General features: G+C 38.0%; 2 pseudogenes; both read left to right on the top strand.

The window, feature by feature from the left end:
- The first annotated feature begins 502 nt into the window (after positions 1 to 502).
- On the top strand, positions 503 to 17,782 carry LOC120121335 (annotated as a pseudogene).
- A 1,822-nt stretch (positions 17,783 to 19,604) lies between these two features.
- Positions 19,605 to 20,727, top strand: LOC120121356 (annotated as a pseudogene).
- The last annotated feature ends 73 nt before the right edge of the window (positions 20,728 to 20,800 follow it).

Raw genomic sequence — 20,800 nt, 5'->3', positions numbered from 1 at the left:
TTTTAAAATGATAGTGACATTACATATAATCGTACTACTAAGCATGCTCTTGCCTATTTTTTCAATTAAATCTTCAAGAAAGTTCAGTAAATTTCTGGTAGTTTGCTTAGGTTTAATATGCAACACGAAAGTACTACACATCGCATCTTTTTCTTCAATGGAATTCAAATTCGAAGTTGCTTCTTTGTACGTAATCTTCATCTATAAATATCAACCAATATTCTTTTTTTTTCTTTACAGGAAGTAAGGGAGTTAGAGTAAAAAGAGTGCTACACTTAAATAAAAAACGGCATGGAAGAAGCGCATTCAGATCATCAAGCCCCGTTGTTGGCCAATACGAACCAGCCACGACCTCGTAAGCCCCCCCGTAGAACTTGTAAGTAATATGTTTCCCTTAGTTTCGATATTAATTTCACGATTTCATAATCATTTCCACTTGTGGATCATTATTTTGTTTTTAACATGAAATTTATTCAATAATTCGAAATTTCGATTGATGGTTCGATGAAGGTACCGTATGGACGGCGGTGGCGCATATAATAACGAGCGTCATAGGCGCCGGTGTGCTATCGCTGGCGTGGAGCATGGCTCAACTGGGGTGGATCGCTGGACCTTTGGTCCTTTGGCTATGCTGCTCTTCGCATCGGTCACTTTGATTTCCACTTACCTTCTCTGCAACTGTTATAAAACTACCGATCCTGAAGTTGGACCGGTCAGAAATCGGTCCTACATCGATGCTGTTAATATCAATTTAGGTGAGATTATTGAACACTTCATCATATTTACATATACTCCAGATTTTTATTAAAGAATTCAAAATATCTTATTAATGATGTTTAATACTGCTGATAGATTTAAAAGTCTGAAGAAGAAAAAAACGTATCTAGTGTTTGCACGATTGCCTGCTAGAGTTTACAAGGGAATTGAGAAAATATTGGTAGATATGAAATGGTAGATTAAATCACTGAACCCAGCATAGAAAAAAGGATTAGATAGTTTTTATGCTCATAATTCTATAGTTCTGCAAGAATTTTCTTTTCATCACTCTTTTGTAGTGTAATCCATGCATCAAGGGAAATTCCACAAGGATTTAGATTCTATCATAATTAGCTAAATTTGAATTTAATTGTCAAATATAAACCCATATCGAAAATTTAGATATAAATATAATATGAATATTTTTAGTTTAACGCATGAAGTTAAATTCATTGGTTATTTCTTAAATGTTGTGATGATGATGAACATGAATATTAATTCTGCTGCTGAATAATATGGTGATGATGATGTGTGGTGGGGCCCTAGTGGAGCTATGGATTGATCATATAGTGCATACATGTCCACCACCTTGATCACTAAATTCCTTTCTTTCACGTAATCCTTTTCCTGAGTTTCCACTTGTCTGGACCATCTTCTGCTGGTATTTAGAAAAAATCATACTTTACCTTGCCTATGCTGTGATGTGTGCATCAGGGATTGGGTAATCTCCAAGAATTTCTGAACTGCTTAAACTTTAAAATCAAATCTAATCAGGCTTTATTAATAGGAAAAAGAACTTGAAAAACCAAGTAATTTTCAGTCAAAATCATGCACCAGAACCATGCCATTGATATAAAAGAGACCAATCCTTATATTGAAATCAAATGCCTGCGGCTACTAAGACCATACTTCACTGTTTGTTTGCTAGTTGGTAATAAATTCTAGTTGCTTAACATGGATTTTCAGGGCAAACGAATGCAAGGATTTGCGGCCTTTTTGTTCAGATAGGCTTGTATGGTATGGGAATAGCATATACAATTACATCTGCTATTAGCCTGAGGTGTGTTATCAAGTTCCTTTTACTCCCACTGCTCGATCCTAATTTCGTATGACTAGTTCAGTCAAAAGACGCTGCTCTTATGTTACTTTGACTCTTCATTTTCTTGAAGTACCTATGTCCAACACTTGCACCCGATGCATATATAAACAAGAGTATGAGATATGACTCTCAAAGGGCCTTCCACATACATGAAAAAACTTGAAAAGAATGAACATACATGAAAGAACCCTCCAAGGACACTCGCACCCGGTTCCGGGTAACATAGGTTGTTGCTATTGATTCTCCTCTTTTGAGAGGTATGGTTTTGGTTGTCAATGCCTGTTCTACTTGTGAATGCAGAGCAATTCAAAAATCGAACTGTTACCACAAAGAAGGGAATGATGCTGAATGCTATTTTGGAGATGCTCAATACATGCTAGCTTTCGGAGCTATTCAATTAATACTATCTCAGATAAATAATTTCCACAACATACAATGGCTATCAGTGGTTGCTGCAATCATGTCCTTTGCTTATTCTGTCATTGGTCTTGCACTTGGCATTGTTAAAGTCATAGGTAAAGTGATGATCCTAGATATTTGTAAATACAAATTTCTCATTGTAGAATATTTGGAAGAAATTGACAAAGATCCTACCCATTTGATCTTGTTAAAATTGCAGCAAATGGTTTTGCTATGGGTTCCATCCGAGGAATCTCAACATCTACTAATGGTGAAAAAGTCTGGTTGGTTTCTTAAGCACTTGGAGACATAGCATTCGCCTATCCATACTCCCTAATTCTTATTGAGATACAGGTCTTCCGCCATTAAACATGACTTCATATCGATTTCGAAACTGATAATTGATGTGTTATATGCTGAACTGATGATGATTACAATTTTCAAAACTTGAAGGATACTTTGTCACCTCCGTCAGAGATAGACACCATGAAGACAACCTCAGTCATATCAATTTCAGCAACAACCTTCTTCTATATCTGTTGTGGAGCACTTGGATATGCAGCCTTCGGCGATAATACACCAGGAAACCTCTTGACTGGTTTCGGATTTTACGAACCGTATTGGCTCATAAACTTTGCCAATATGTGCATTGTTATCCACCTAGTTGGAGGATATCAGGTACTAGATTTTCTAGTTCAGCTGAACATCATCATTATTAGGAACATATATATGGAAATATGACCTAAAAATCCTTCAAATGAATAGACACAGACCCGAATCCGATCAAATAACATAGGTGTTTTGTGTCCATGCTCTCATTTCATCAGGTTTACAGTCAACCACTATTTGCAAACGTTGAAAAATGGGTGTCTCAGAAATTCCCCGACAATGGATACATACACAAGGATTTCAAAGTGAAACTCCCACTTGTGAAAGCTTTTCGATTAAGCATTCTCCGGATGTGTTTACGGACCATGTTCGTAGCATCCACAACGATAATCGCCATGTTATTCCCGTATTTCAACCAAGTTTTGGGAGTGCAGGGAGGTATTTACTTTTGGCCTCTATCAATATATTTTCCAGTGCAGATGTACTTCAATCAGAGGAACGTGGAAATCTGGTCGGCTAAGTGGGTGATGCTTCAGACTTTCAGCATCGTGTGCCTTCCCATAACGTTGTTTGTGTTGGGGAAAACGGGTTATTTCCCACACGAACGTATTTTTAAAATTGACCTAAAATGTCAAGATTAAAACCACCAAAGGTTGCACAGCGGATAAACCTATCAAACTATTGAATATTGAAATACAATGGAAAAGAACCGAATAAAAAACAATAAAGGAGAGAACATACCAAATTTACGAGGTTCGACGAGAATATCGTCTACTCCTCGGGCACCACACCGGATGATAACTTCACTATATCGCCAATATTACAACAAATGGAATTCTTTGGAATTCCCAAAGTGGGAGAATGAAGAATACAAGAGGAAGAGAGAACATGTTTTTGGGATGATTTCTAATGGAAATACTTAGGCCTATTTATAGTTGAGTTTCAAGAACAATATGTTCAAAGTTTGGCTACCTACCAAAGAATTTTCCAATGTGTACAAGTTAGCCACCAAATATGAAATTCACATGTTCAAAGTTTGGCCACCAACCAAGATGAAATTTCCAATAAGTTGGCCACCAACCAAGATGAAATTTCCAACTTGTCAACTTATTTTCTAGACAAATCTAACAAATCTCCACCTTGGCTTGAAATTACCAAGCCTACTCAACTTCTTCAACTCCCCAAATTTGTAGTGCCTCTAATTGCGCTCACAAGCGCCACACACCCGAAGGTGTTCATACTTTCAGGATGTTAATCAAGTTCAAACAATGATTGAACTTGATTACTGTTACCACCTTGGTCATCATATCTGCAGGATTTTCTGATGTCGCAATTTTCTGAAGTAGAATCTTTCCTTCTTCAAAGATCTCCCGCACAAAGTGATACCTCCCGTCGATATGCTTAGTCCTTGAATGGTAGACTTGATTTTTCGCTAAGTGAATAGCGCCCTGACTGTCACAATAAAGACTAATGTGACTTTGAACAACTCCCAAGTCTTCCATCAACCCGTTAAGCCAAATTGCTTCCTTTACAGCCTCTGAAACTGCCATGTATTCTGCCTCTGTAGTAGACAAGGCCACCGTAGATTGCAATGTAGACTTCCAACTTACTGGGGCTTTAGCACTAGTAAACAAATACCTAGTAGTTGACCGACGCTTATCCAAATCACCAGTCGGAATCAACATATCCAACCATACACTGACCAAGTGCTTCATCCTGTTCAAAAACTAAACCAACATCCACGGTTTGTTGGAGATACCGTAGAATCCATTTCACAGCTTGCCAATGTCCTTCTCCAGGATCATGCATGTACCTGCTCACAACTCCAACTGCTTGTGAAATGTCAGGACGCGCACACACCATTGCATACATCAAGCTCCCAACTGCATTAGCATATGGAACTTTTGCCATATACACTCATTCTTCGTTAGTTTTAGGAGATAATTGAGAACTAAGTTTCAAATGAGAAGCCAATGGGATACTTACATGTTTGGTATTTTCATTCATGCCAAAACATTGTAATACCTTTCTCAGATACTGTTTCTGTGTTAAACAAAGTTTCCCTCTATGTCTATCTCTGCTTATCTCCATACCAAGAATCTTCTTGGCCTCACCTAGATCTTTCATCTCAAACTCTTGATTCAACTGAGCCTTTAATTTGTCTATCTCCTTTTGACTCTTCGAAGCGATCAACATATCGTCAACGTACAAGAGAAGATAAATGAAAGATCCATCTTTGAGCTTTTGCAAATACACACAATGATCATATTTGCTTCTAGTATACTTTTGCCTCCTCATAAAGCTATCAAATCACTTGTACCACTTCCTCGAAGATTGCTTCAATCCATATAGCGATTTGTTCAGCTTACAAACCCATTTCTCACAACCACCATCTTTCTATCCTTCTGGCTGTGTCATATAGATCTCCTCTTCTAAATCACCGTGCAAGAAAGTCGTCTTTACATCAAGTTGAGCTAGCTCCAAATTCAATTGTTCTACCAAGGCCAACAATATTCTTGTAACACCCCCAACCCATACCCGACCCGGATATGAGTCAGAGATACTACATTGACTTTAAAACACAACTCTTAATAAATAATAGTAAAATATTTGATCTTATATTAAGAAAATACAATAATATACATACTGTAATATAAGTTTACCAAAATATTCAGAGCATACACAACTTAACCCTTTAATTACATGCCAACTGCTATTTACATAACAAAATGACCTACTGATTAAGTTGCTTCTGATCTGGTGGTTGCAGGAGTAATACTGTCAAGCTGCTTCACCTGTCTCGTCTAATTCCTCAGATCCTACGTGTGAAACACTCACACGCTAAGTCATCGACTTAGTGAGGCAATAATAATAACAAGGCAATGTAATGTAATGAAAATGTCAGGATCATATGAGATGAGATGCAAACATGTACTTAATCAATGTAGTATACATCATCAATATCCATACCTGTAAGCGTATGACTGTAACATTCATGAATATGTATTAATAAGTTTATTGGCCCATGATAGCATATTGAGAACCTAAGGTATCGGAGTAATGTGAGGTTGTGCACTATGCTGTCACCACAGCTCGTATAAATGCACCGAAGTGCCCCGTAGAATTGCACCGTAGTGCCATATAATGATGTCCACAAGGACCACATAGAATTCCTTAAGAATCATATACATATACTATGGATCAAGTATGTGTCTTTCAAGACTTCACACAGGTTCCAAAGGATATACATATGTCCTAAAGAACCGCGTAGACCCTCTACCCTTGGCATGCCAACTATACCTATAGTTCTCATCTACATAACATGGGCTTTTACATTTCACGTAGTCTATATCGCGTAGACATGTAATTTCTTACCTTTTCACATAGCTCATAATTTTCCCACATATTCATGTCATATAATGCATTTTCATATGAACTCATGTCATGTCTCATAATACATAATATGCTCATGTATCAAGATATAAAAATCTAGACTTATCACAAGTCTAGAATGCAGGATATTTCTATAATCATGCTATGCATATGCACTCACCTATACTTCTTTGCATTTTCCTCGATCGATCCTACTTGTAGATTGTTCCCGAACTCGAGTAGGCTCGGTATCTACATAAACATAATTTTCAAGATGATCATCAGATGTCTATGTCTTGAAATTAAACTTTAATAGCTTACTAATTTAAGGAATTTATAGCTTAGTCTTTCTTTCTTTTCTTTCTTTTTTTTCTCATGGGGAATCGGTTCCCCCCCTGGGGGTATCGGTTCCCTCTAGCATTCTGGAATTTCATATCCGTTGAGGGGGTATCGGTTCCCCCCTGGGGGTATCGATTCCCCTCTAGCATTCTGCAAATTCATATTCGTTGAGGGGGTATCGGTTCCCCTTGAATGGGTACCGATTCCCCTAACCCAGAAATCCTATTTTGAGCCCGGAAATCATCTCATTTCAGCTCAAACATACATATTTCACTCCCTTTAATACTCTTAGCTCTCATACACTTACTTAAACTAATGATTATCCATTCAATACTTCTAAAACTAAGAAAACTACTCATCCATATAGAATTGAAGAATCTTACTCCAATTCCAACTTGTTCTAATTTCAATTCTATTACTTCATACTTCTTAATTAGCTTATTGACAAGTCAAAATCTTATTCAAACATCAAAAACTCATCCATATCAAAATTTCATCTAAAAACTCATTTTCCAAATCTATCTCTAAAACAATTATCTTGTAATTTTAATGTCATATAAGCTTTCCTTTAGCTTATATAACATCCAAACTTTCATTTCCAATCTTAAAAATCAAAGAAACTACCAAGGTTCAGCTTCTTACCTTTACTTGCAAGCTCACGTTGGAGAAGGAAGAGAAGAAGATAAGAAGAAGGAAGAAGAAATGAGAGAATTCTGGAAACCTAATACCCACGTGGGTTCAATATAATCCCCAAAGAATATTAATTATTTCATTTACTCAATTACTCTTTTACCCTCTTAATTCCCCTTTTATAATTCAATCCTACACCAAATAACTCAATTAGATCATTACACTATTCCATCATTTTACTTAAATCACCAAATGTTGAAACTTTGCAAATTAATCACTAACCCGGCATGGAGGATGTTACAAATCTCTCCCCCTTAAGAAAATTCGTCCTCGAATTTTTTCATTGCACGAACAAATGAGGGTATTGATGTCGCATATCCTCTTCACGCTCCACGTTGCTTCTTCTACTTTGTGATTTCTCCACAACACTTTGACCAAAGGAATAGTCTTGTTCCTCAATTGCTTAACTTCATGTGCTAAAATTTGAATCGGTTCTTCCTCATAAGTCATATCCGGTTGTACCTCGATCTCTTCTGGATTTACAATATGGGAGGGATCCGATCGATATCTTCGAAGCATTGAAACGTGAAAGACATCATGTATCTTTTCCATCTCAGGTGGTAAAGCTAGTTGATATGCTACCGGTCCTACTCTCTTTACAATCTTATATGGTCCAATAAACCGAGGACTCAATTTTCCTTTTCGACCAAATCTCAACACCTTCTTCCATGGAGACACTTTTAAAAACACTTTATCTCCAACTTGAAATTCAATTTCTTTCCTTTTAGATCTGCATATGATTTGCCTGTCTGCTGCAGCTTGAGATTTCTGAATTATCCGGACCTTTTCTTCTACTTCCTGAATCAACTCAGGACCAAGCACTTCTTTATCTTTAAGCTCATACCAGTTCAAAGGCGTACGACATTTCCTTCCATAAAGAGCTTCATAGGGAGCCATCTTTATACTCGACTGATAACTATTGTTGTAAGCGAACTCTGCCAGCGGAAATACTTTCCATGATCCTTTAAATTCCATTACGCATGCTCTCAGCATATCTTCCAATATCTGAATAGTTCTCTCTGATTGCCCATCAGTCTGAGGATGAAAAGCCGTACTAAAGTTTAAACGAGTCCCCAACGCTCCATGCAAAGATTTCCAGAATCTAGAGGTGAATCGAGGGTCTCGATCAGAGACTATGGAAACAGGTACTCCATGCAATCTAATAACTTCTCTAATATACAGCTCTGCATACTTTTCCATAGAGAAATTCGTTCTAACAGGGAGGAAATGCGCTGACTTAGTTAATCGATCAACAATTACCCAGATTGATTCTCTTTTGTTCGGAGTCAAGGGTAACCCCGAAACAAAATCCATCGTAACATTTTCCCATTTCCATTGAGGAATGAAAAGCGGTTGCAATAATCCTGATGGAACTTGATGCTCGGCTTTGACTTGTTGACATATCAAACACTTAGACACAAATTCGGTGACGCTTCGCTTCATCCCTGACCACCAAAATCGATTCTTCAAATCCATATACATCTTGGTTCCACCCGGGTGCATTGTTAACGGACTGCAATGAGCCTCTGTTAATATTTCTTTCTTCAAGTCATCATCGTCGGGTATTACAATTCTTCCCTTACAATATAGATTTCCATCTGACTTAATCTTAAAATCTTTAATCTCTTTGTTCTTTACTTGTTCAATTCTTTTCAAACACATTTCATCTTTACTTTGCAATTCTCCAATTCGTTCCAACCATGCTGGTTTAAGGGTTAATTCTGCACAAAGACCACCGTCTCTCGTTAAAGATAATCTTGCATCCATAGCTCGTAAAGCTGCAAACGTCTTTCTACTCAGAGCATCTGCTACCACATTAGCCTTTCCGGGATGATAGTCAATTATCACATCATAATCCTTTAAGAACTCTACCCATCTACGTTGCCTCAAATTCAATTCTTTTTGAGTCATCAGGTACTTCAGGCTCTTATGATCCGTATATAAGTAACAACGCTCCCCATAAAGATAATGACGCCAAATCCTGAGAGCGAATACTACAGCAGCCATTTCTAAATCATGAGTGGGGTAATTCCTTTCATGTGGTTTCAACTGTCTCAATGCGTACGCTACCACTTTCCTTCTTGCATTAATACACACCCAACCGTGATGGGATGCGTCACTGTATACTACAAAATTCTTGCTAGATTCCGGTTGAACCAATATCGGAGTTTCCGTCAGAATTCTCTTTAAAGCTTCGAAGCTTTCTTGTCATTCAGAAGTCCAAACAAATGGTACGTTCTTTCTCATTAGCTTTGTTAGAGGCAGCACAATCATCGAAAAATTCTTAACGAATCTTCGATAGTAACCGGCAAGTCCAAGAAAACTCCGAACTTCAGACACATTCTTAGGAACTTCCCAATCCATTATAGCTTTAACTTTCTGAGGGTCTACTCTAATCCCAACTGCCGAGATCACATGCCCCAGGAAAATTACTTCCTTTAACCAGAACTCACATTTGGACAATTTAACATACTTTTATCTCTTAAAATTTGCAAGACGATCCTCAGATGTGTGCTATGCTCTACATGGGATTCGAGTACACCAGTATGTCATCAATAAAGACAACAACAAACTGGTCCAGATAGGGCTGAAAAATCCTGTTCATGAGATCCATGAAAGCAGCAGGTGCATTCGTTACTCCGAATGGCATTACGATGAATTCATAATGACCATATCTCGTTCTGAAAGCTGTTTTCGGAATATCTTTCTCCTGGATCTTCAATTGATGATAACCCGAACGTAGATCAATCTTCGAAAATACCGAAGCTCCTTTTAGTTGATCAAACAAGTCATCAATGCGCGGAAGGGGATACTTGTTCTTGATGGTCACCTTATTGAGCTGTCGATAGTCAATGCAAAGGCGCATTGATCCATCCTTCTTTTAACAAATAACACCGGAGCTCCCAAGGTGACACACTTGGTCGAATAAATCCTTTTTCTAACAAATCTTGCAATTGATTCTTTAACTCTTGCAATTCCTTCGGAGCCATCCGATAAGGTGCCATTGCAATCGGAGCTGTTCCCGGCATTATTTCAATTTGGAATTCTACCTCTCTATCCGGAAGTAATCCTGGCAATTCAGCAGGAAAAACATCAGGGAACTCTCGAACTATTGGAATTTCCTCTAACCTTTCTCTTGAACTCTGAATCAATCACATTTGCAAGAAAACCTGACATCCTTGTAGCAATAATTCTTGGCAGACATCACTGATATTACATTTGCTAAAGGATTAAACTTTTCACTGCTCACACTTATCTCTGTTCCTTCTGGACTTTTCAGAGTTACCTTTTTCAATCTGCAACTAACATCTCCATAATAACGGAACAACCAATCCATTCCCAGAATCACTTTAAACTCGTCAAAGGGTAATTCCATCAGATTAGCAGGGAATTCAATTCCCTGAACCTTATGGGACACCCCTTACAGACTTTATTCACCCGGGCACTATGGCCTAACGGAGTTGTTACTATAATCTCATTACTCGTAGCTTCTAAGGGAATCCCCAACTCCTTTACTAACTTACTTGTAATATAAGAATAATTAGAACCCGGATCAATCAGTACCAATACTAATTTATCATACAACTGAAAAGTACCTGCTATAATATCAGGGTCATCACGGTCTTCACTTGTCTTTAGTTGTATACTCGAGCAGTGGATCGAACTTCAGGTTGAGCAGAGAATTCAGACGGGTTCCTTCCTCTGCCTCTTCCTCGTCCTCTTTGTGAGGAAGAACCCGCTCTTCCAGATGGTGCCGGCTCACCAACAATCAATGGACAATCCCGGACAAAATGTCCGGCATCTCCGCATCAAAAACAAGTCCAAGCTGCCATACGACAAGCTCCATAATGGTTTTTCCCACAATGCTGACACTGTCTCCTTGACCCGGAGTAGATCTCCCAGCACCAGATTCCACTGACTGCGTCTGTCTAGGTCTTGCCTGACTTGCTCCCCTAGCAGACGATGCAACTGATTCTGATCTAGTTTGTGATCGAAATCCTGAGTCTCTTCCCCTTTTTGTTGGTGCTGAGCTAGAAGAAGTAGTCGTCCTCTTTGATGTCTGAACTCTTGAGTCCCCAAATCGTTCATTCTGAGCCCTTTCAAGAGCTTTTGCACGATTGATCACCTCTGGAACGAGACAAGTTTAATACTATCAACATTTCTTTAAGTCTAGGGCGCAAGCCTCCACGAACCATTCGCAAGCATCTTTTCAGTAGGCACAAGCTCAGCTGCAAACCTGCTCAGCTTATTAAACTCACATTCGTACTCATATACAGAGCAGCTCATCTGCTTCAAATTCATAAACTCCTGCTTCATTTGTCGGATAAACTGATCTCCAATATACTTGTTTTTAAATTCTTCTAAAAACAAAGACCAAGTCAACTGGTCGGTTGACATCCTCATGGTGACATTCGTCCACCATATCCTCGCCTGACCCTCAATAAAGACACAGCTCCATCTAATTTCTCCACTTCGGAACAGTGGAGACCATCTAACATGATTTTCAAATCATTCAACCAAAGATCCGCTGACACTGGACCTTCCTCAGCTTCTCCCTTAAATTCGGGAGCTCCTAAACTTCTCAACTCTTTTGCTACATTAATTCTTGGAGTTAGTGGAGCAGGAGGTTGCGTCAGAATAGCGTCTAACGTTCTGAAGAACGTATCTTGATCTTGCACAGGCACTCCTTGAGATGCCTGTTCTTCACTCGCCTGGCCAGGGCAGGTGAATTATGCTTTCAGCATGCCTATCTTCTCCCGCTTCACTTCGGGAGCTATTATGTCCGGACATCTAATAGAATAAACACATTGTTCTATTAGCAAAACAACATACTCATACTATACCAGATCAGAAGTTCTCGCTATTTGTTGGCATGTATTCCATTTAAAGACTCCATAGACTCTGGTTTTGCCTAGAATCGGCTAAACCATAGCTCTGATACCATTAAATGTAACACCCCAACCTATACCCGACCCGGATATGAGTCAGAGATACTACATTGACTTTAAAACACAACTCTTAATAAATAATAGTAAAATATTTGATCTTATATTAAGAAAATACAAAATATACATACTGTAATATAAGTTTACCAAAATATTCAGAGCATAAACAACTTAACCCTTTAATTACATGCCAACTGCTATTTACATAACAAAAGACCTACTGATTAAGTGCTTCTGATCTGGTGGTTGCAGGAGTAATACTGTCAAGCTGCTTCACCTGTCTCGTCTAATTCCTCGGATCCTACGTGTGAAACACTCACACGCTAAGTCATCGACTTAGTGAGGCAATAATAAACAAGGCAATGTAATGTAATGAAAATGTCAGGATCATATGAGATGAGATGCAAACATGTACTTAATCAATGTAGTATACATCATCAATCCATACCTGTAAGCGTATGACTGTAACATTCATGAATCTGTATTAATAAGTTTATTGGCCCATGATAGCATAAGAACCTAAGGTATCGGAGTAATGTGAGGTTGTGCACTATGCTGTCACCACAGCTCGTATAAATGCACCGAAGTGCCCCGTAGAATTGCACCGTAGTGCCATATAATGATGTCCATAAGGACCACATAGAATTCCTTAAGAATCATATACATATACTATGGATCAAGTATGTGTCTTTCAAGACTTCACACAGGTTCCAAGGATATACATATGTCTAAAGAACCGCGTAGACCCTCTACCCTTGGCATGCCAACTATACCTATAGTTCTCATCTACATAACATGGGCTTTTACATTTCATAGTCTATATCGCGTAGACATGTAATTTCTTACCTTTTCACATAGCTCATAATTTTTCCCACATATTCATGTCATATAATGCATTTTCATATGAACTCATGTCATGTCTCATAATACAGAATATGCTCATGTATCAAGATATAAAAATCTAGACTTATCACAAGTCTAGAATGCAGGATATTTCTATAATCATGCTATGCATATGCACTCACCTATACTTCTTGCCTTTTCCTCGATCGATCCTACTTGTAGATTGTTCCCGAACTCGAGTAGGCCGGTATCTACATAAACATAATTTCAAGATGATCATCAGATGTCTATGTCTGAAATTAAGCTTTAATAGCTTACTAATTTAAGGAATTTATAGCTTAGTCTTTCTTTCTTTTCTTTCTTTCTTTTTTTCTCATGGGGGAATCGGTTCCCCCCCTGGGGGTATCGGTTCCCCTCTAGCATTCTGGAATTTCATATCCGTTGAGGGGGTATCGGTTCCCCCCTGGGGGTATCGATTCCCCTCTAGCATTCTGCAAATTCATATTCGTTGAGGGGGTATCAGTTCCCCTTGAATGGGTACCGATTCCCTAACCCAGAAATCTATTTGAGCCGGAAATCATCTCATTTCAGCTCAAACATACATATTTCACTCCCTTTAATACTCTTAGCTCTCATACACTACTTAAACTAATGATATCCATTCAATACTTCTAAAACTAAGAAAACTACTCATCCATAGAATTGAAGAATCTTACTCCAATTCAACTGTTCTAATTTCAATTCTATTACTTCATACTTCTTAATTAGCTATGACAAGTCAAAAATCTTATTCAAACATCAAAAACTCATCCATATCAAAATTTCATCTAAAAACTCATTTTCCAAATCTCTCTAAAATAATTATCTTGTAATTTTAATGTCATATAAGCTTTCCTTTAGCTTATATAACATCCAAACTTTCATTTCCAATCTTAAAAATCAAAGAAACTACCAAGGTTCAGCTTCTTACCTTTACTTGCAAGCTCCACGTTTGGAGAAGGAAGAGAAGAAGATAAGAAAGAAGGAAGAAGAAATGAGAGAATTCTGGAAACCTAATACCCACGTGGGTTCTAATATAATCCCCAAAGAATATTTAATTATTCATTTACTCAATTACTTTTACCCTCTTAATTCCTTCTTTATAATTCAATCCTACACCAAATAACTCAATTAGATCATTACACTATTCCATCATTTTACTTAAATCACCAAATGTTGAAACTTTGCAAATTAATCATCATTCTAATGGAGGAATGCTTCACAACAGGGGAAAATACTTCATTGTAGTCGATTCCCTCTTTTTGAGCGTAGCCTTTAGCTACCAACCGTGCCTTGTAGCGAACATCTTTCTTTACAAATACCCACTTGCATTCAATGGCTCTTTACCTTTCGGTAATTGTGCCAGTTCCAAGTGTCGTTCTTTGGAGAGATTACATTTCATCCATGACACTTTTCCACTTATCACTTTCCAAGCTTTGTATTATTGTTGGTAAGTGATAGGGATATCATCATCAACAACTGGAAGAGCATAGGCCACCATATCAACAAATCGAGCATGTCTACGAAATTCTCTCCTTGGCCTTGTATCTGCAAGTGTTTCTGGTGTCTCCAATGGTTCTTGGGTTTGAACATATTCATCTTCTGATCTTCTATTGGAGTTGAAGAATCAGCTGCATCAACTTGGGATCATCATCTGCTGAAACTCCACTGTTTGGAGTATGCTCCACCTGCTGCGGAGTACTACTTGTCTGGACAGCTTCACTTGTTACCTTCTTTATAGGGCAGATTCATCAAAGGTAACATCTCTGCTACAAATTATCTTCTTGGTGTCTAAACACCAAAGGCAGAATCCCTTCACTCCATGTGTGTTCCCATAAAGAGAGCCTTCTTTGCTCTCGGATCAAGCTTGGATTCCTTCACTGATAATAAGCAGTGAATCCAAATATATGTAATGAATAATAATCAGTAGCAGATTTTCCAGACCATACCTCCATGGTGTTTTTCCTCCTATCGCTGATGACGGCAGACGATAATGAGAGTAGCAGATTTTCCAGACCATACCTCCAATGGTGTTTTTCCTCCTATCGCTGATGACGGCAGACGATTAATGAGATGGCCAGCATATGTCACAGCTTCAGCCCAAAATGCCTTGCCTAACCCAGCATTAGACAACATGCATCGAACTTTCTCTAATAGTGTTTGATTCATACGCTCTGCCACCCCATTCTGTTGTGGTATATGTCTAACAGTGAAGTGTCGAACAATACCATACACATGGCAAACGTCAAAGAATTGGTCACTTTTATATTCCCCTCCATTGTCTGTCCTAAGACGTTTGATCTTTCTACCAGTCTGGTTCTCGATCATATTTTTCCATTTCAGGAAAATTTGAAGCACTTCATCTTTAGACTTCATCGGATACACCCAAACTCTTCTAGAAAAGTCATCTACAAAAGTTACAAAATAATGGTTTCATCCCAAAGACGATGTCTTTGAAGGACCCCCCCATACATATGAGTGAATATAATCTACATACCTTTTGTATTATTTATAGTGGTGCCAAACTTCACTCTCTCTTTGCTTTCCCAAACACAATGCTCGCAAAAGTTCAATTTGCAAGCCTTTGCACCTTTCAACAATCCTTTCTTTGCCATAATTTGCAAGGATTTCTCTCCAGTATGTCCCAACCGCACATGCCACAACTGGGTTGTGTCCAAATCATCACCTCCGGAAGCTGCTGCAACTGCTCCAATAATTGTACTACCTTGGTAGTAATACAAATTATTTTTCTGATGCCCTTCATCATCACAAGTGCGCCATATGTGACTTTTAAAACTCCATCTCTCATAGTGACTACTGAGCCTTTGAATTCTAAGGCTCCCAACGAGATGAGATTGTTCTTCAAACTGGGCACGTATCGGACATCTGTCAGAACTTTGGTTGATCCATCTTGATTCTTCAATCGAATTGAACATATCCCAACAGTTTTGCAGGCATTGTCATTGCCCATATAAACAACTCCTGCATTTAGTTCCACTAAATCGGAGAACCACTCCCGATTAGGGGACATATGATAGGTGCAACCCGAATCTAATATCCACTCATCGGAATGGAATGTTGTTGATGAAGCAACCAATGATATGTCAGAGTCATATGCATCATGCTCTGCAACACATGCATCTGGAGCAGCTTTTCCTTTCTTCTTCAGCTTCGGACAATCTTTCTTCAATGGTCTTTCTCATGACAAAAGGCACATTCATCTTTTCCCAGTCTGGACTTAAACTTTGATCTCCCTCTCCACTTTGGCTTTTGACTTTTCGAGCGACCTCTTGCCACCATGGCCTCTGCTGCTTCGTACTTGCTCTCCTTGGTTTTCTTCCTGAGTTCATAACTATACAAAGCAGCAGTTACATCTTTAAGGGTAACATTATCCTTACCATGAAGTAACGTTGTCTCAAGGTGCTCAAATTCATCTGGAAGAGATGACAATAACATCAAAGCCAAATCTTCATCTTTGAAGGTTTCATCCATGCCCAATAAGTTTTCCACTAGCTCATTGAACGCAGTGATGTGTTCATTCATACTGGTGCCTGGTTGATAATCAAATCTGAACAATCTTTTCTTCATGTGGAGACGATTCTGAGAGCTTTTCTTCATGAATTTTTCCTCCAAAGCTTTCCACATCTTACTTGTAGAAGTCTCGTTCTTGTAGCCATACTTCTGCTCCCTGGAAAGACAAGATCGAATCGTGCTGCACGCCAAACGATTGATTGTTCCCCATTCTTTCTCCTCCATATTTCGGGCTTTTCTTCCTCAATGGCGATGTCTAGACCTTGTTAATAAGCGTCTAACACCTCGCCTTGCCACATGCCAAAATGACCGGATCCATCGAACAACTCCACCGAGAAATTTGCATTTGACATCACCCTCCTTACCGGTCTAGATGAAGAGCTTGATGTCTCAACTGATCCGTATTTTGGCATTTTAATTCTAACGAACAATATTCAATATCACGAACTGTATCTTTTCACAACGGAACCACCAGGATAACCTCAACCGAAGCTCTGATGTCAATTATTGGGGAAAACGGGTTATTTTCCACACGAACATAGTTTTAAAATTGACCTAAAATGTCAAGATTAAAACCACCAAATGTTACACAGTGGATAAACCTGTCAAACTATTGAATATTGAAACACAATGGAAAAGAACCGAATAAAAAACAATAAAGGAGAGAACACACAAATTTACGAGGTTCGACGAATCGTCTACTCCTCGGGCACCACACCGGATGATAACTTCACTATATCGCCAATATTACAACAAATGGAATTCTTTGGAATTCCCAAAGTGGGAGAATGAAGAATACAAGAGGAATAGAGAACTTGTTTTTGGGATGATTTCTAATGGAAATACTTAGGCCTATTTATATTGAGTTTCAAGAACAATATGTTCAAACTTTGGCCACCTACCAAAGAATTTTCCAATGTGTACAAGTTAGCCACCAAATATAAAATTCACATGTTCAAAGTTTGGCCACCAACCAAGATGAAATTTCCAATAAGTTAGCCACCAACCAAGATGAAATTTCCAACTTGTCAACTTAATTTCTAGACAAATCTAACAGTTTGCACTGGTTGGATCCATTGAAGGGATCATAACTGCAAGATCAAAGTAAGCAATCCATTGATTCTAGGCGATCAGGAGAAGAGAGACGCGCGCACACACATATATATATTGTCTGGTATTTTAGTTGTTTATAATTTACGCTATGGGTTATTACATTTGGTGGGAAATTACAATTGGTCATTGACTAGGACAGGTGTTGTGGTTTTCCAGATGCTTAGGAAAACTGGTATTGGAATTGTAGGGTCGGGATCAAATAATATTGTCATGATTTCTCCTTCGGTGCATGGATGACCATTTGGGTAGTCTTTGATTGTACTCTGGTTTTTTCCTGTCTGCAAGGCAGGGTTATTTCTAGATCTAGTTATTGGCTTATTGCGAGGAAATGTAGGGTTTTCTTTATAAGCATTCGTTTGTAAGATAATTTTGTATATATTGTTTGAAGGATTATTATGGAGTATTTTGATGATGATGTCAAAAAATCAAGCACATGTAGATAAAATTGTTGCGAATAATATTTTCTTTGTAAGTATTAAGGTAACGAATATTATAAGATATTAAATTATATTTGAATAATTATTTTAGTCATTTAATAATATGCCAAATATTCGAATCTGTATAAAAATGAATCCGCTAAAAGTTCGATGATCAAGGTTCAAATCCCTTTAAAAGAAAATATATTTTCTATTTTATAATCAATAGTGATATTCAAATATTTAAATCCATAATTTACATCTATATAAATAATATGAATTTAGATACAAGAATGACTTATTCAAACGGATATCCAATAAATCGAAATTGATTGTCGCTTCCTGAGAGAAAAGATACAAGAATGACTTATTCGAACAGAGCATGTTTCAACTGTAAATTAGATTGTAGCCATCATGACAAAGGCATTAGGGCTGCAGCAACATAACAATCTGCTATTCAAGTTACGAGTTAAAAATGTTTTTCAACCTTCAACTTGAGAGGGAGTGTTAAGAAGCTGATTGTTAGTCTGTTTTAACTGTTAGAAGTTTGTTGTTATATTCGTGTATATAAAAATCAATGATATTATCAATGAAAGTTAACGAGTGTTTTTTCAATTCTCGTCTCATTTTAACAGATGACGTTCATGAGACGTTGTAAATTCCAAATCTTATGCCACCCAGCCTGCATTGGTCTTCCTTGTAAATTAAAAAAAAAATGTTCAAAGCAATCAGTTTCAGAGTTCAAATCAGGCTAGCGTATATAAATGAAGATCAATGCAAGAGTAAGAGGGAGTGGTTGACCATAAATAAATAGTCGGAAGACGTGGTATGCAAAAATAGCTGGACCACATTTTGTCTGAGTATCGGTCAAGTCAATCATCTCCTATAAAACCCTAAAAAGAAAGTACCATCAAACGTAATATTGTTCATCCATGGTAATGACATACATGAATAAGTATTTTTGTTAAGAATATCGTTAGTAAAACCCATTAGTGAGTTTGGTAAACCTTTGTAAAAAGATGAAGTAAAATGATAGTGGTTATTTATTTGCAAAGTTAGTGCCAATGTGTATTCATGTTTTGTTTGTGTCCTATAATGGTATATTGGTATTAATATGTTAGCGAGCCTTAACCTGGTGGTGGGAGGTTGGGCAGAAGACTTATGCCCACATGTGAGTTTTGGACCCAAATCATGGTCAATTTATGCAGACATTTGTCAAACAAATTCATAAACCATTTGCTAACGTGGCCAAAAAAATTGGTTCGAAGAGCAAAATAGAATAAAGTTCTAAGTTCAGGGATTAAAAGTTGTTTTATCCCAAGAAAAATCCTACTGGTACTCGCTAGACTTGGTGGCTAAAAAAACAGTGATGAGCTGTTACCAATTTTCAATGATAAGAGGAAACACGGCTTCTTCTCTGCTGTCTCTCTGTCATCTCTTATTCATATATTATTTCAAACTACCATTAAAAATCTCTTCGCTTCAGCAGTTCAACCTTCTTCTCCCTTCTCCCTTCTCCCTTCTCCTATTGCTTGAACAAAACAAAACAAAAAAACAGATAAACAGAAGCTGCTGCAAGATTAAAGAAATTGATGGGGACAAATAAGTTGTTGTATTGGTTTGCAGTATTCTTCTTTTTGTTGGGTTTCTCTGCTTGCACTTCGATTTCAGGTAGTTTATCAATAAATTTCATAGCTTTCATGCTTTTTTAGCCTTCTGACATGCGATGAACTGAATAACTGCAGATGGTGTTTTCAGCTCTTTCACTTCTACCGGAAGAAATCTCCTTCAGGCCAAGAAAGGTTATTTTTCCCTTCTTTTTTTAACCAGATCTAATGCCTTGGTTAGGGTATTTCAATTCTTGGTGTGTGCCCTTTGGAGATCTTGCATCATTTTAGGCAAATACATGAGTTTGCTGCTCAAATGAATATGATTTAGGCCAGTTGAAAATCTTTACCATGGGGCAGAAAGGGATTGCCTTTCCGGTTTCCATGAAACTGATGATGTGAAATCTGCTGATGAAGTAGACTGATTTGAAATAGCAGTTGTTTCTTTTTTGGGGAAGGCTTAGTTGTTTAACCTTGAAAGGGATATATAATTAATTTTATCCCTTATATTTTGTAGCTTGCCCTGTCAACTTTGAGTTTCTGAACTACACAATTATCACAAGCCGATGCAAAGGACCCAAGTTTCCACCTCAAAGCTGTTGTTCAGCATTCAAGGATTTTGCTTGCCCTTATGCTGAACAGATCAACGACTTGACGACCGATTGTGCTTCGACGATGTTCAGCTACATTAATCTATACGGGAAATACCTGGCCTTTTTGCTAGCGAGTGTCGTTAAGGCAAATTAGGGCTGGCTTGCCCCGCGTTATCACCGTCGGCATCGGAGAACTCTAGTGGTAGTCAGCAGCTGATAAGTAATCCACCGGTGCTGGTAATGGCCGCAACTATAGCCGCGGCTATGTTGTTATGAAAGCTTGGAGAAAAATTCCCAATCACTCCATTTGTTGATACATATATATTCCCACTTTAAACATTGTTAATAAGAGTTACAGTGTTCTCATTTCATACATTAGGTTTGTTCTTGTCGCATGCTTTTATTTGTATTTTCGATTTGTGTAGACAGACATTCCAGTTACAGATTT

This window comes from Hibiscus syriacus, unplaced genomic scaffold, assembly GCF_006381635.1.
Source record: "Hibiscus syriacus cultivar Baekdansim isolate YM2019G1 unplaced genomic scaffold, ASM638163v2 tig00001120_pilon, whole genome shotgun sequence".
Taxonomy (NCBI): domain Eukaryota; kingdom Viridiplantae; phylum Streptophyta; class Magnoliopsida; order Malvales; family Malvaceae; genus Hibiscus; species Hibiscus syriacus.
The sequence above is the reverse complement of the archived record's forward strand: the minus strand, read 5'-3'. Positions and strand labels throughout refer to the sequence as shown.